The sequence below is a fragment of the Nicotiana tabacum genome, chromosome 3 (assembly GCF_000715075.1).
Source record: "Nicotiana tabacum cultivar K326 chromosome 3, ASM71507v2, whole genome shotgun sequence".
Lineage (NCBI taxonomy): Eukaryota > Viridiplantae > Streptophyta > Magnoliopsida > Solanales > Solanaceae > Nicotiana > Nicotiana tabacum.
In genome coordinates, this window is record NC_134082.1 from 126046133 (window position 1) to 126053840 (window position 7708).

Sequence of the window (7708 nt, forward strand, 5' to 3'; positions counted from 1 at the left end):
CAAAATGACGCTCCCTGATACGATCAAATAAGGAACACTGAGAAACCATGCAAGCTAGAACCCGACTGGGCTTCGAAAGATCCAATCTCACAAACTGGCTGGCTAAGGCCTGAACATCCATTGACATGGGCCTCTCCGCTACTGGTAAGTAAGCCAACTCCCCAAACTCTCAGCCCGGCAACTCAAAGCATCGACCACCATATTGGCCTTGCCCAGGTGATATAAAATAGTGATATCATAATCCTTTAGCAAATCTAACCACCTCATCTGGCGCAAATTTAGATCCTTTTGCTTGAACAGGTGCTGCAAGCTCCGATGATCAGTATAAATCTCACAAGGAACGCCATACAAATAATGACGCCAGATCTTCAGGGTGTGAACAATAGCAGCTAACTCGAGATCATGGACACGATAATTCTTCTCATGTACCTTCAACTGTCTAGACGCATAGGCAATCACCCTACCATCCTGTATCAAAACCACTCCAAGGCCAATCCTCGAGGCATAACAATAGACAGTATAAGACCCCGAACCTGTAGGTAATATCAAAACTGGGGCCGTAGCCAAAGCTATCTTGAGCTTCTGAAAGCTCACCTCACACTCTTCCGTCCACTAGAACGGAGTACCTTTCGAGGTCAGCCTGGTCATAGGGGCTGCAATCGATGAAAACCCCTCAACAAAACGACGGTAATAACTTGCCAAGCCAAGAAAACTAAGGATCTTTGAGCTGAAAATGGTCTGGGCCAACTCTGCACTGCTTCCACTTTCTTGGGATCCACCTGAATACCTTCACTCGATACCACGTGGCCTAAGAATGCCACGGAATCTAACCAAAACTTACATTTAGAGAATTTAGCATATAACTTCTTTTCCCTCAGAGTCTGGAACACTGTCCTCAGGTACTGCTCATGATCTTCCCGACTCTGGGAATATACCAGAATATCATTAATAAAGACAATGATGAACGAGTCAAAATATGGCTAGAACACACTGTGCATCAAATGCATAAAGGCTGCTGGGGCATTGGTCAGCCCAAATGACATAACAAGGAATTCGTAATGACCATACCGAGTGCTGAAAGCAATCTTCAGAATATCTGGCTCCCAAATCTTCAACTGATAGTAACCTGAGCATAAGTCAATCTTAGAAAATACCCATGCGCCCTGAAGCTTGTCAAACAGATCATCAGTATGAGGAAAATGATAACGGTTCTTCACTGTAACTTTGTTCAACTGGTGATAATTAATGCACATATGCATAGAACCATCCTTCTTCTTCACAAACAAGACAGGATCACCCCAAGGTGATACACTGGGCCTAATAAAACCCTTATCACAAAATTCCTGTAACTGATCCTTCAACTCCTTCAACTTAGGAGGAGCTATATGATACGGAGGAATAGAAATAGCTTGAGTGCCCGGCAATAAATCAATGCCAAAATCAATATCTCTATCGAGTGGCATTCCCGGAAGATCAGCTGGAAATACATCAGGAAAATCCTGTACTATTGGACTTAATCAACTATAGGGGTATAAATACTGACATCTCTCACATAAATACACGTCATACCCCTTCTCAACCATTCACTGAGCCTTAAGTAAAGAAATAACTCTACTGGGAGTGTGATCTAAAGCACCCCTCCACTCAACACACGGTATACCTGGCATAGCCAGTGTCACAGTTTTGGTGTGCCAATCAAGAATAGCATAATGGGGCAACAACCAGTCTATGCCCAAGATAATATCAAAATCTACCATGCTGAGTAATAATAAATCGGCTCTAGTCTCAAAACCACTAAGAGAAACCAAACACGACTGATAAACACGGTCTACAATAAGAGAATCTCTCACAGGAGTAGAAACATAAATAGGGGAACTCAAGAAATCTCGAGGTACACCTAAATGTGAAGCAAAATAAGAAGACACATAAGAGTAAGTGGATCCTGGATCGAATAGAACTGATGCATCTCTATGACAAACCAGTATAATACCTATGATGACAAAATCGGAGGCAACAACCTCGGTATGGGTAGTAAGGGCATAATATCCGACTTGGCCACCCCCTCTAGGGTGACCTCCACCTCTAGCTGGCTGAGTAGGTGGGGTAGCAACTGGAGCTGTAACCATAGCTAGAGAACTCTGCAGAGCACGCTGCGATTGAGAAGTCTGTGGAGGTGCAGCACTCCCAAGTCTAGGGCAATCCCTCACCACATGGCATGTGTCACCATACTTAAAACATGCTCTGGAAGGGCATGGTAGTGGGAACTTTGCGGTACGGGTACTCCGAGACCACTGAACATCTGAAACACTATGTGAAATCTGAGATGCAAACGAAGCCAGCTGACCTATAAAACCTCTACCATACCGTACACTTCCTCCACTATAAGGACTAGTGGGTCTCTCCAATCTACGAGATATCCTTGCTTCCCTATACTCTCTCTCCTAACCTCGTCTGTTCCTTCTCTCCTGGACCTACCTGTCCTCTACTCGGTGAGAGGTCCTCACCGCCCCCTAAATTGGGACCACAGGTTGTGTGGCCATGACACCTAGAACCTGACCAATGAGAACTCGCTACTCTGGAGTGGGGGTGGCGGAAGTCTGGGTCACTTCCTCGATCTGTGAAGTAGTTGGTACCACCTGAATCAACCTCGCTTGAACTAACGTACCAAACATGCTTAGAAACTGTGCCAATGTCTCCTGAAGTGTTGGAGTAGTAGTAGCAGTAGGCATATCAGGTGCCTGGACTCTGGCTGGAGCTGCTGGTGGCACCTCGGTGGCATCTCGTGCAAGTGCTCTGGCTGCACCACGTGTGCGTCCTCGGCCTCTACCCTGGCCCCAACCTCTGACGGCTCTCGCAGGGGGCGCGGGTGTCTGGTCACCTCCGGTAGCACGTGTCCTCACCATATATGAAAGAATAGAAGACAGAGGTGTAGGATTGTTATGTAAAAAATCTCGCACGATGGGAGAATCAAATGAAGTGGAATTATCCTAATGGTTACATAGCCTCTCATAGATAAGTATAGACGTCTCCGTACCGATCAGCGAGACTCTAATAAATCGACTTGTGATTCATGACTCCTATGAACCTAGAGCTCTGATAGCAACTTGTCACGACCCCAGTTTGCCCTCCGTGAACTATCGTGACGGCACCTAGTCTCTACGACTAGGTAAGCCAAACAAATGCGGAAAAGAAACAATTTGCCAAAAGAAAATAATATAAAACCGAAATAACAAAATGAAATAGTATTTAAGATGTCGCCTGGCACATAACAATACAAGAATTTCAACCTAACACTTTCCAAAATCCGGAACCCCATGAATCACAAGCTAAGAGATACATAAGAAGCTCTAACTCCAGAAATGTGAAAAATACTGAAGGGCTATACTATTACAGAAAGATGAAAGGGACTTCTCGGTCCACATACACGGCAGATATACCTCAAAGTCTATACAGAAGCACCTCGCCTCAAGGATGATAAGACTGAGTGGAAGTACCTGGATCTACACATGAAAAACATGCGCAAAAATGGCATGAGTACACCACAGCGGTACTCAGTAAGTGCCAAGCCTAACCTCGGTCGGGTAGTGACGAGGAAAGTCAGGGACCTACTGAGGTTAAATGAAATATAAGGTATAACAATGTAGAGTAAGACAATATAATTAAGTGTAATGGTAAGAAACAATATAGAATAGAAAGAGCAATAGAAATTATAACAGAGACAAAGTAATCACGGAAAAGAGTATAGCTCAACATAGAGATAACAACCTGGGATCTCCTAGGATACCGTCCTGTAGTCCCCAAATATAAATATCTAGTGGATCTCCTGGTTGCAATCCCGTAGTCCAACTCATAATGCACGGGGATCTATCGAAAATTCAATTCGTAGTCCCAAATGTAAATATCCAGTACAGGGGGAATCTACCGGGTGCAGTCCCGTAGTTCCAATGTAAATGTGCAGGGGGATCTACCAAAATACAAATTCGTAGTCCCAAAGTAAATATGCAGGGGGATCTACCGGGATACCATCCCGTAGTCCCAAAGTAAACATGCAGGGGGATCTACCGGGATACCTTCCCGTAGTCCCAAAGTAAACACACGACAACAACACGAAGAATATACAACTCAATTCAAATTCCATACTAAAGTAAAACAGGTACTTTTAGCCTAGCATGATGCACATAATCCAGATAAGGCAGTTTGAGCAAGTAAAGCAATTAAGTCAATTAGACATGCTTCCCTAAGCTAACAACAGGCTTAAATTGCAAGTAGTATAAACAGGAAAAAGAATCACAATTAAAATTTACTTAAAGAAAACTAGATTTTCAACAATTAGCACAAGTACGCACTCATCACCTCACGTACAAGTCATTTCAAATATCAATAATACCAAATCCTAAGGGGAGTTTCCCCCACACAAGATTATGCAAGCCACTTACTTCGAACCGGCTCAAAATCAACGCGAAACCACATTCTTGCCACGAGTAATCGACTCAAAATGACCCAAATCTACTGCATAATATAAATAACACCTCAAGTAACTAATTCTAAAAACAAATTCTAAGCTAATACCCGAAATTAGGTAAAATGACCAAAATGCCCCTCGGGCCCACATCTCGGAATCGAGTAAAATTTACATTTTCAGAATCCTCATACTCTCACGAGTCTAACCATACCAAAATTATTCAAATCCAATGTCAAATCCTCAATCAAAACTTAAATTTTTGGTCTAACGACTTTCCCCCAATTTTCATACAAATTCCGAAATTAAAGGATGGATTTAAATGTAGATTCATGGAAATTAGTCTAAACCGAGTATGAATTACTTACCCAAATTGCCCAGGTGAAAATCTCTTCAAAAATCGAAATTTCTCGAGCTCCCAAGTCAAAAATATGAGTTATGGCTTAAACCCTCGAATTTGGGTTTTAAAAATCTGCCCAGACACGCTCTTCTTCGCGAACACGATGCACAAAAATCCTACTGGCCAACTTCCTCTTTTGCTAATGTGAGGGTCCACTCGCGAACTCGTAGCTTCAGCTCTAGGACCTTCGCGAACGCAACCTAGTACTCGCGAAAGCATAGAGAAATTCCATGTGGTCCCCAACTGCTCCGCCTTTCCTCTTTGCGAACATACCCTTCTCCTCGTGTTTGCGATACTTCCCCTGGCCAGCCTTCGCAAACGCGATCTCCCCTTCGCGAACTTGAAGGTTAAAAGTCTGCAACAGAAAAACCAACAAAATCTGTTGCACACCTAAGTTAAAATGACCCGTTGAGCATCCGAAACTTACCCGAGGCCCCCGGGACCTCAACCAAACATGCCAACCAATCCTAAAATATCATTCAAACTTGTTCCAACCTTCAAAATGCTCAAAACATCATCCAAACACCAATTTAACATCGGATTCAAGCCCCTGAACTCCAAAAACTCTCAAATTATGCTTTCGATCAATAAGTCTATCAAACCTCGTCCGAATGACCTGAAATTTTGCAAGCACGTCACATTCAGCACTATGGAGCTACTCCAACTATCAGAATTCCATTCTGACCCCGATATCAAAATCTCAATGTGAACCGGAAACTTCACAAATTCAACTTTCGACATTTCAAGCCTAAATTAGCTACGGGCCTCCAAAACACGATCCGAACATGCCCCTAAGCCCGAAATCACCCAATTGAGCTAACAGAACCAACATAATTCCTTTCCAAGGCCTTCTTCACACTGCTCCAACTACGGTCTAATTTCTAAAATTTAAACTCTCATTTAGGGACTAAGTGTCCCAAAACTATCCGAAACTCAAAACCAAGCATCTTGGCAAATCAAACTAGCAGCAACAAACATGGAGAAAGTAGTTAATAGGGGATCGGGGTGTTAATTCTTTAAATAACCAACCGGGTCATTACAGTAATAGACATGCCGAAAATGGTAATTCCTAAGGCTAAAGCTCCCTTGCCAAGGCCCCCTCCACCTTACCCTCAAAGACTTGCAAAGCAGAAGAATAAAAAGTAGTTCAAGAAGTTTATTGAGATGATGAAAAGTTTGTCAATCAATGTGCCCTTGGTGGAAGCTCTTGAGCAAATACTTGGATACGCCCAGTTTATGAAAGACTTGGTAACTAAAAATAGATATATGGATTGTGATACCATCAAAATGACTCATAAATTGAGTTCCATTGTGCACTCGATGGCTCCAAAGCTTGAAGATCCCGGCGCATTTACCATTCCATGTATCATTGGTAGTGCAGATTTTGTAAGGGCATTGTGTGATTTAGGATAAAGTATAAATTTTATGCCTTACTCCGTATTCAAAACTTTGGGTATTGGTCAACCGAGAGCTACTTCAATGAGATTGCAAATGGCCGACAGAATAATGAAGAGGCCGCTTGGTATTATTGATGATGTTCTTGTCCGTGTTGGCAAGTTTATTTTGCCTGCTTATTTTGTGATTCTGGACTGCAAAGTCGACTATGAGGTGCCGATAATATTTGGAAGACCTTTCTTTGCAACAAGTAAGGCATTGGTTGATATAGAAGCAAGGAAGCTCACCTTCCAGGTCGGTGATGAAAACGTTATCTTCCATGTGTGCAAATCAATGAGGCAGCCGAATAGTACTGAGGTTTGTTCTTTTGTGGATCTGGTGACAGAGGTAATTGTTGATGACACGAGTGCCATGATCAATGTGGAGGATCCTTTGGAAGCGGCATTGTTGAACCATGATGTGACCAAGGATGAAGTCTTAGTAGAGTGTGTCAATGCATTGCACAGAATGAGTTCTTACTCCTATGAGCCCCATAAAATCTCCTTGGATATTGAGAACAGAAAGACTCCACTAACAAAGCCCTCAATTGAGGAACCTCCTGTATTAGAGTTGAATTCTTGGGCCTTTGTTCAACTTTACCTGTTATTCTTTCTTCTTGCCTTACTAACGTGCAGGTAGATGCCACCCTTGAGGTGCTTCAAAGAAGGAAGAGGGAAATTGGATGGACTCTAGCTGATATTCGGGGGATAAGCCTCGCCTTTTACATGCACATGATTATACTTGAGGAAGATGCCAATCCCTCCGTGGAACATCAAAGGAGGTTGAACGAGGCTATGCAAGTGGTCATCAAGAAGGAAGTTATCAAGTAGCTAGATTCAGGGATTATGTATCCCATCTTAGATAGTTCATGGACTTCACTAGTCCAATGTGTGCCGAAAAAGTGGGGGTATGACTGTGGTCACAAATGAGCAAAATGAGTTGATCCCTACTAGGACTGCCACTGGATGAAGGGTATGCATAGACTACCGGAAGCTGAACAAAGTGACCCACAAAGATCATTTTCCATTTCCCTTTCTTGACCAAATGCTAGATAGACTTGCTAGGTGTTCCTACTATTGCTTTTTGGATGGGTATTCAGGCTACAATCAGATTATGATTGCACTAGAGGACCAGGAGAAAACCACCTTCACATGTCCGTATGGCACCTTTGCATTCTCCCGGATGCCATTTGGTTTGTGTAATGCACCGGCTATATTTTAGCGGTGTATGATGGCTATATTTACCGACATGGTGGAGGACTTCTTGGAAGTGTTCATGGATGATTTCAGTATTGTGGGTGACTTATTTGAAGAATGCTTGGGTAATCTTAACAAAGTGTTGGCCCGATGTGAGGAGACAAATCTAGTGCTTAATTGGGAAAAGTGCCACTTTATGGCCGAGGAGGGAATTGTCCT